General features: G+C 47.4%; 1 protein-coding gene, 1 long non-coding RNA gene and 1 pseudogene across 5 annotated transcripts in view; 2 read left to right on the forward strand and 1 right to left on the reverse strand.

Annotated features, from left to right (window-relative positions):
- LOC147033739 (uncharacterized) overlaps positions 1–7,500 on the forward strand; it is a 61,104-nt gene that overhangs the window by 43,719 nt on the left and 9,885 nt on the right. The window lies entirely within an intron of this gene.
- The window catches only part of NCAPH (non-SMC condensin I complex subunit H), a 174,402-nt gene that overhangs the window by 17,985 nt on the left and 148,917 nt on the right, over positions 1–7,500 (reverse strand). The window lies entirely within an intron of this gene.
- Positions 2,090–7,500, forward strand: part of LOC147033741 (uncharacterized) — a 5,569-nt pseudogene continuing 158 nt past the window's right edge.

The following is a 7,500-nucleotide window of genomic DNA, read 5'->3' on the forward strand; positions in this document are numbered from 1 at the left end:
CATATATATATATACACATATATATATATATATATATATATATATATATATATATATATATATATATATATATATATATATATATATATATATATATATATATATATACAGTGGGGAGAACAAGTATTTGATACACTGCCGATTTTGCAGGTTTTCCCACTTACAAAGCACGTAGAGGTCTGTAATTTTTATCGAAGGTACACTTCAACTGTGAAAGACGGAATCTAAAACAAAAATCCTGAAAATCACATTGTATGATTTTTAAATAATTAATTTGCATTTTATTGCATGAAATAAGTATTTGATCATCTCCCAACCAGAAAGAATTCTGGCTCTCACAGACCTGTTAGTTTTGTCTTTAAGAAGCCCTCCCATTCTCCACTCATTACCTGTATGAACTGCACCTGTTTGAACTCGTTATCTGCAAAAAAGACAGCTGTCCACACTCAAATCACTCAGATTCCAACCTCTCCACAATGGGCAAGACCAGAGAGCTGTCTAAGGACATCAGGGACAAAATTATAGACTTGCACAAGGCTGGGATGGGCTTCAGGACAAGAGGCAAGCATCTTGGTGAGAAGGCAACAACTGTTGGCGCAATTATTAGAAAATGGAAGAAGTTCAAGATAACAGTCAATCTCCCTCGGTCTGGGGCTCCATGCAAGATCTCACCTCGTGGAGCCTCAATGATCATGAGAAAGGTGAGGGATCAGCCCAGAACTACACGGCAGGACCTGGTCAATGACCTGAAGAGAGCTGGGACCACAGTATCAAAGAAAACCATAAGTAACACACTACGCCTCATGGATTTAAATCCTGCAGCGCACGCAAGGTCCCTCTGCTCAAGCCAGCGCATGTCCAGGCCCGTCTGAACTTTGACAATGACCATCTGGATGATCCAGAGGAGGAATGGGAGAAGGTCATGTGGTCTGATGAGACCAAAATAGAGCTTTTTGGTTTAAAGTCCACTCGCCGTGTTTGGAGGAATAAGAAGGATGAGTACAACCCCAAGAACACCATCCCAACCGTGAAGCATGGAGGTGGAAACATCATTCTTTGGGGATGCTTTTCTGCAAAGGGGACAGGACAACTGCACCGTATTGAGGGAAGGATGGATGGGGCCATGTATCGCAAGATCTTGGCCAACAACCTCCTTCGCTCAACAAGAGCATTGAAGATGGGGTGTGGCTGGGTCTTCCAGCATGACAACGACCCGAAACACACAGCCAGGGCAACTAGGGAGTGGCTCCGTAAGAAGCATCTCAAGGTCCTGGAGTGGCCTTGCCAGTCTCCAGACCTGAACCCAAGAGAAAATCTTTGGAGGGAGCTGAAAGTCTGTGTTGCCCAGCGACAGCCCCGAAACCTGAAGGATCTGGAAAAGATCTGTCTGGAGGAGTGGGCCAAAATCCCTGCTGCAGTCTGAGCAAACCTGGTTAAGAACTATAGGAAACGTCTGATCTCTGTAATTGCAAACAAAGGTTTCTGTACCAAATATCAAGTTCTGTTTTTCTGATGTATCAAATACTTATTTCATGCAATAAAATGCAAATTAATTATTTAAAAATCATACAATCCGATTTTCAGGATTTTTGTTTTCGATTCCGTCCTTCACAGTTGAAGTGTACCTATGATAAAAATTACAGACCTCTACGTGCTTTGTAAGTGGGAAAACTTGCAAAATCGGCAGTGTTTCAAATACTTGTTCTCCCCACTGTATATATATATATATATATATATATATATATATATATATATATATATATATATATATATATATATATATATATATATATATATACACACATACATTGAATTGGGAGGAATTAAAAGAGTGGTGGAGGAATTGTGGTGAAAATAAAAAGCTGAAGGTAATAAGGGGGAAATATAATAAACACACAGATGAGGATAAGCCTAAGGGTGGGCCTCAAGGAACCCGACGTAAAAAGTCTGACAAATACTCAAGAATTGGCACAAGTTTTAAAACAAAACCGAACAACAAACACAAAGTAAACACGGAGACAACATAACAGTAAAAGTGCAACAAAAAAACTACCGGGAAAACTTGTCTTTGAGAAAGTCGGCAGAGACCATGAAGAACACCACCACAGCTCAAGAACCGGACGGAAGTCAGAACCACAACCAGGCTGCTGGAAGTTCTCTCCTGAACGTGCTATATATCTGGTCCCTGCAAGTTGAAATCGCTTTGAGAAAAATGAGAGTGGTTGCCAGACCTCATCTGCATTCTGCTGCAAAACGTATTCTACTCCCACATCTGATGCATCAAACTAAAAGGCATAATGGTCCTTCAGCCTTGGTATGAACAAGAAGTGTGGCCTCAGCCAACCTCATTTTCACATCGATGTCAGGTCAGGTATGGGAGCATGTGCCAGAACAGCGCGTCGCTGCGTCCACTTTCCGCCGGTACTCCAGGGGCCTCCGTCTGGCCATCCCCCAGGCAGATGCCTGGCCCATCCCCATCTCCTTGAGATGATGGTCAACCTGCTGCAACCATGAAGCACGTGGTCGGCCCACTGGCCTCCTCCACTCATGAGACCCCCGCTGAGAGAATCTGGTGAGCAGGATCAGCGTCAAGAAAACGAGCCACATGTCCATACAGCCGCAGCTGACGCTCACGGACTATGCAGGTAACAAATCCCATCCGAGTCTCTCTCAGCAACCGCTCGTTGGACACAAAATCCGACCAGTGATAGCCAAGGATTCTCCGAAGAGACCTGGTACCAAAGGAATTAAGTCTCCATCTCAGATCCTTGGTCAGAGTCCATGAGTCCAAGTCATCCAGAGAGCAAGACTGGAAGTACCAAGGACCTGAAGACTCGGACTTTCGTCCTCCCGCACAGGTACCGGCAGCGCCACACCCCATGATCCAGTGAATCCATGACTCCCCAGGCCCGACCCAGACATCTATTGACCTCTGACTCACAACCAGCAGAGACATGAATATCACTGCCAAGGTAAGTGAATCTCTCCATGACCTCAACATCCTCACCACAAACAGACATAGACAGGACAGCAGAATCCAAGATGTCACCGAAAGCCTGGATCTTAGTTTTGACCCAAGAAACCCGTAATCCCAGCGGCTCCGACTCCCCATTCAGCACCACGAGGGCCCCCAAAAGGATATCTCAAGTCTTCGCAAATATGACTGCATCATCTGCAAAATCAAGGCCCGAGATCTTGACATTCCCAAACGATGCACCACAGCTTGATCTCTCCGACATCCTCCCTAAAATCCAGTCCATTCAAGTGCTGGAAAGTGTGGGGGCCAGTACACACCCATGACGAACTCCAGTAACAACTGGAAATAAGTCAGAGAAGGTACCACCACACTTCACAGCACTCTCAGTACCAGAGTAGAGTTCAGACATCAGATCGATCAGTTTTGTTGGCACCCCACGAAGACAAAGAATCCTCCAGAGGACATCCCGATTCACTGAATCGAATGTTTTACAGAGATAAACATAGGCTGCAAGCAGCCCCTGCCAAAACTCTCGTCTGTGTTCGGTGAGGACACGAAGAGCAAGGAAACGGTCAATCGTTGACCTCTTTGGTGTAAAGCCTGACTGCTCTGGAAGCTGGTGCTCAAGCAGATGGTGGCGAACCCTATCAAGAATTATCCGAGCAAAGACCTTGCCCGGCACTGAGAGCAGCGTCACCCCTCGGTAGTTGTTGCAGTCTTGGCGATCACCCTTCCCTTTCCAGAGAGGAACAACAAGGCCCCTCTTTCAGTCAGTTGGGATGATGCCTGTGTTCCAGGCAGAGCACAAAACTGCATGCAATGACACCAGTGCAGCATTTCCACCAGCCTTGAGAAGTTCAGCATGGATGCCACAGATCCCTGGAGCTTTACCCTGTTTCAACCGGTTCACCGCAGCCCGTGTTTCCACAAGCGAAGGTGGACCACAGTTGATTCGAGGGTCAGCAACAGGGATTGTAACACCCTTGACGCCCAACTCGACAGCTGAGGAATCAGCCCGGTACAACCGCTCAAAGTAACCGGCCCAGAGGGCCTTCACTTCAGACTCCTCTGTCAAGAGCCAACCACTCTCTGCTCTAACTGCAGTGCTCCGATGGATGGGCTTGGATGAACGCAATGCGCGAATTCCCCTGTAAGCGGGACGAGAATCACCTGTCCACAGGTGATGCTCTACCCCCTCACATATTCCTCGCACATCGGCCTCATTGTCCACCCTCAGTGCACGTACAGTTTCACGCCTCAGCTCCCTAAACAGCTCAGCTCTGCCAATCAGCCTGGCCCTGCGACTCTGGTCAATGATATCCAGTGTCCCTTGAGAGACAAAATTCTTCTTTGCCCTGCGGTGAGTTCCAAGACATCCACCGGCAACATCACGGACGGTGGTCTTGAAGGCACTCCACAACTCCTCAGGACCCCCCCAAAGCACCCAGACCCCCCAAGTGTCCACTCAGCCTGTTCGCAAACTCCTCAGCTACTCTCTCATCCCTGAGCTTGCCAACATCCAGCCTCAGCTGGGATGGCACCATTCTCCAGGATTTAAGGTGCAGCTTTGGAGTTGCTGCAACAAGCCTGTGGTCAGTATTGAGGAAATGAGCACTCCGGTAGACCCTGCAGTTCTGGATCATCCTCCAGTGACCGTTTATGAGGACATGGTCAATCTCCTTTGCTGCACCGCCAGCGTTGGAATACCAAGTCCAGCGATGAGCTTCTGGGCGCTGAAACCATGACCAGCCACCCTAAGTACATGACTTCTTGCAAAGTCAAGGAACTTAGTGCTATTCTGGTTCATAGTTGCTGACCCATGGGGACCAACACACATCTCATAACCATCCCTATCAGTTCCAGTCGATGCATTGAAATCCCCCAAGACTAGAAGTGCATCTCGTCTGGGGCACTGATCAACCACAGACTCGAGCGTGGCGTAGAATGCATCCTTCACGGTGAGATCACTCGCCTCAGTCGGAGCATATACAGAGACCAGGGAAATGACACCTAAGGAGTGACGAATCCTTCATCTCATAATACGCTCGTTGACTGGTGTTACCTCAATTATCATTGGGGTCAGCTTATTGGACAAAGCTACAGCAACTCCTTGGGTATGGTAACCATCAGAGCGACCAGACCAATAGTAGGTGTAACCACCCACCATTATCTCGCTACAATCCGGTCTCCGAACCTCAGAGAGAGCTGCAATCCCGATGTCCAAACGCTTGAGCTCAGATGATAACAGAGACAGGTGATCATCCTCTCTTTGGGATAGGACATTCCAGGCACCCACCCGAAGGGACCGCTTCAGGTTAACCCAAGGAGACCGCCGTCTGGTGGACGACACCTCAGCACCACTCTGACATGCTCTCCCGCAATCTGACCCAGGGAGGTTACCCCGTGGTTTCCCTCCTATCAAAGATTGGGGGTCCCAAAGGCTTTGCCCCAATCCCGTCATCCGGTGAGCTACCCTGCGAAGGGGAAGCTGCACAGGAGGTACTCCCACGGAGTGGGTTTTCAGATTTTTTTGCGTTTTTGTGTTTTGCGGAATGAAGGGTTTTACGGTGGCCGGAGTACAAATCCTGCCACCAACCTCCTCATAAAAAAGTAACCCAACTGCAGGAGGACGTCCGCAGACACAGTTGGGCACTAGATATGGATGGCCGTTGGCTCACAAGGAGCTCCTCCGCCCTTTGACAGGTTTTGTTTTTAATCCTGCTGGGTGTCCACATCCAAACACCCTCCTCACCAGAAAACCTGGTGGGGGAGACTGTTTAGTCGCCGACAACCCGACCATGGAACAGGTTAGTACAGGTTTTCATGGTACCTGTAGCAGGTCACAGATCTAACCTGACCTGACTGACCTGACTTCAAGCTTCATTGTCTGTACTGCGGCAAAGCCTGTGAAATAAACAAGGATCCAAAGAATCCTCAAAGATGGAGACCAGCCTTCCTGTGTCGTTCAACCCACACTGAGTATGGTGGTAAGCCCGACAAAGAATATCTTCTTGAAAAATGCAATTCTCGTAACGACCACTGGGCAAATGAAGTCCAAAGTCGCATTGAAGGTGCCGTCAGTGACTTGCATGCAGTTGACGCTCGTTGTCACAAGGACTGCATGAGCTTGTTCTCACTGGAAGTGACCCTGTGCCAGTGGAGATTAATAGTGGTGTCATCATCAAGCGCCAGGACATGAAAACAACGCAGGAGGCAGATACCATGATTGTTCAACAAGTGACAGAGGTGAAGGCTAAGAAAGTGCTTCTGGTTGCAGACGACACTGACATCTTTGTTCTTCTGCTTCACTTCTGTTGCCAAGGTGGCATATCAGCTTCAACCTCTGTCTTGATGGTTTCGCCAATTCATGGTCGTGCAGTGATTGATATCAATGCCATCGTTGCCAGCATCGTGAAATCATCCCAGACCTGTTCGCAACACATGGACTCACTGGTTGCGATACAGTGGCAACATACTTCAGAATTGGAAAAGATGTGGCACTCAGAGTCCTGAGAGCTGGCGTTCATGCCCTAAGCTATATAGGTGACACAAGTCGCGTTCTGTCGGAGGTCACTTCACAGGCAACACCATTCATTATGGCCTGTTACGGCCACACTAAATGTACGTCATTGACAGAGGCATGCCAGAAAATGTGGGGAAGAAAAGTGGGCCGGAGTGTGGCTGGTGCACCAAAGCTGGCTACCTTGCCTCCAACAAATGAGGCATTCAAGGAAAATGTGGCCCGCACTCACCTTGAGGTGGCAGTCTGGAGGAATGCACTGCAACCAGATCCACCGAGAATGCATCAAACAGCATTTGGATGGTCACGGGAAGATGGCTCCAAAACACTTTTCCCAACAACTCTTTCCAGTGATGTCCCCCCAAGCACCAGATGATTTACTGAAACTCGTCAGATGTTCTTGCAGTAATAAGATCCCATGCAAGACACAAAGATGTGGTTGCAACAGTGCAAACCTTGCCTGCTCAGTGTTCTGTGAATGTCAGGGTGGCCAGGGTTGTTTCAACGAAAAACCAAAGCAGGTTCTACAGGCAGACTACAATGACGAAAATGACTAGATGTCTCTCAACTGAACCCGGGGACGTATACACATCTGTATCCATCTGCAAATACCCAATGACCCATTGTGTCAGAACATTAATTTTGTGACACCACTCTAAACTGAAATGCCTGCAAGCCAAATCTTGAACCTGTGCAGATAATGAGGGTGAAGATACATGAAGATACATCTTGACTCCTCTGACAGCTGAAGATGGATTGTTTTCTAACATGAACATTCGTGTGTGCTCACGTAGTTTCTTTAATGGTAGTTGTCACCCACATGTAATCTATCGTATTCTCGACGCAATTGCATTTTTGATATTCTTTGCAATCTCTGTGGTCAATTTGATTGCATTTCCTGTGGTTTAGGTCATGGCCCTAAATGATAATATCCAGGAACAAATCATACTGCTCTTTGTTGTTCATCTTTGTTGTTTAGTTTCGGCCATCAAAGATGTCGTTT

Source organism: Eptatretus burgeri, chromosome 1 (genome assembly GCF_056783735.1).
Source record: "Eptatretus burgeri isolate ZD-2024b chromosome 1, Ebu_testis_v1, whole genome shotgun sequence".
Taxonomy (NCBI): domain Eukaryota; kingdom Metazoa; phylum Chordata; class Myxini; order Myxiniformes; family Myxinidae; genus Eptatretus; species Eptatretus burgeri.